Raw genomic sequence first — 1,612 nt, 5'->3', positions numbered from 1 at the left:
TGCTTCTTTCATGTTGGGTCAAATTATTTTGACTTAGTGTCAAAGTATTTTGACTATTGGAATTTTGATGATGAGTATGTATAAAATTAAATTAAACTGTCTAATCGTTTTTGGTGTAGGTGTATCGAAAACAGGTTATATTAGACTAAGTCTACATTAGGTTCATTAGACTGATTGGCCATTAGATGCATTGAGTTAGACGTGCATTCTAACACAGACGTGTAGTCTAACAGATACATAGTTAGACGTGTAGTCTAATAGATACGTAGTTAGACGTGTAGTCTAATAGACGTAGTTAGACGTGCAGTCTAACAGATACGTAGTTAGATGTGCAGTGTAACAGATACGTAGTTAGACATGCAGTCTAACAGATACGTAGTTAGATGTGTGTTAGGATCGGGGACGCCCTTGGAGGATCGGGGTGTTTTCGTTTTCAGGAAGGGTGGCCGCTTACAACACACAACACTTTTTGGTGATAGTCCGGTTAGAGACTATAACCGTTCTCAGCACTACACAAACTGTCACAGACTCTTGAAACGGGTTCAAGGGCGGAAATGTCTGTTTCAGTCTGAAGCAACGTATGCGAATTATATGATGTTTAGAAGGAGTCAGTTTTAGAGATATGAGTGGACCGGTTTACAGAGTACGATTAATTTGGTTTGAGGTTAGGTTAATTGAGTAAGTAATGAAACGAAAGAAGTGACACGAGACAAGATTTTTTATGGATGTTCGGAGCAAACCCTCATACGTCACCCCTTCTTCTCAAGTTATGAGAAGGATCTCCACTAACTTTTAAAGTTACAACAACAACACTGCCGGTCGAGCCCAACTTGCTACTCGCCGGTTACACCAACTCACTCTTGATGTAATACAATAACACAACACAACAAGACACATAAAGCTTCCGGTTTTATGACACACCGATTTTGGATCGTAAAAGTTTATCTCTCTAAGATTTTTGTAACTTATCGCTTTTCTCAGAAGGATGTGATTTTTATTAAATGAGGACACTTCATCTTCCTTTTAAAGTAGATGATATCCCAACGGTCATTTTCTTCTCTCTCTGTGGGATTGGTTGATCATTATCACGCCGGTGCAGGGAGGTTACTTGCACGTTTCACCTTCCTCAACACTTGGCAAGCATACAAGGATTCCTCAAGAAAATGTGACGTTGCCGGTTTGCAGATTCGAACACGTGTCAGGCATGCACCTCCGGTTGTCAACATCGGATCAGTAAATCATCATTGCTTTCCTCGCATGCTTCCGATCGGATCTGATCTTCTTTTATTCCTTCGAGACACGTCTATTTCGTCATACTACGTCACTTCTGTAGGTTGTAGTTTCCGGTTTTGCCTCTTACATAATATGATCCGGCTGGAATGTGAACTTTGTCTTTGCTATCCGGTCTCTTGAGAGAGTTAAAAACCGGTTCCTCTGATCTTGACTTGATCACTTGGAACTGATTTTTCTTTGAGGTATTTCAACATCCGGTTGATGAAGCTCCTAGTCGGTTCATACGATTTGATCTGTTCCTGCACATAGAGATTAACAACTGTTTAGTTTTTCTAGCCGGTTCCAAAAATTAACTTTACTTAATTTTTCTTATCAATTT

This window comes from Impatiens glandulifera, chromosome 7 (genome assembly GCF_907164915.1).
Source record: "Impatiens glandulifera chromosome 7, dImpGla2.1, whole genome shotgun sequence".
Classification (NCBI taxonomy): Eukaryota; Viridiplantae; Streptophyta; class Magnoliopsida; order Ericales; family Balsaminaceae; genus Impatiens; species Impatiens glandulifera.
The sequence above is the reverse complement of the archived record's forward strand: the minus strand, read 5'-3'. Positions refer to the sequence as shown.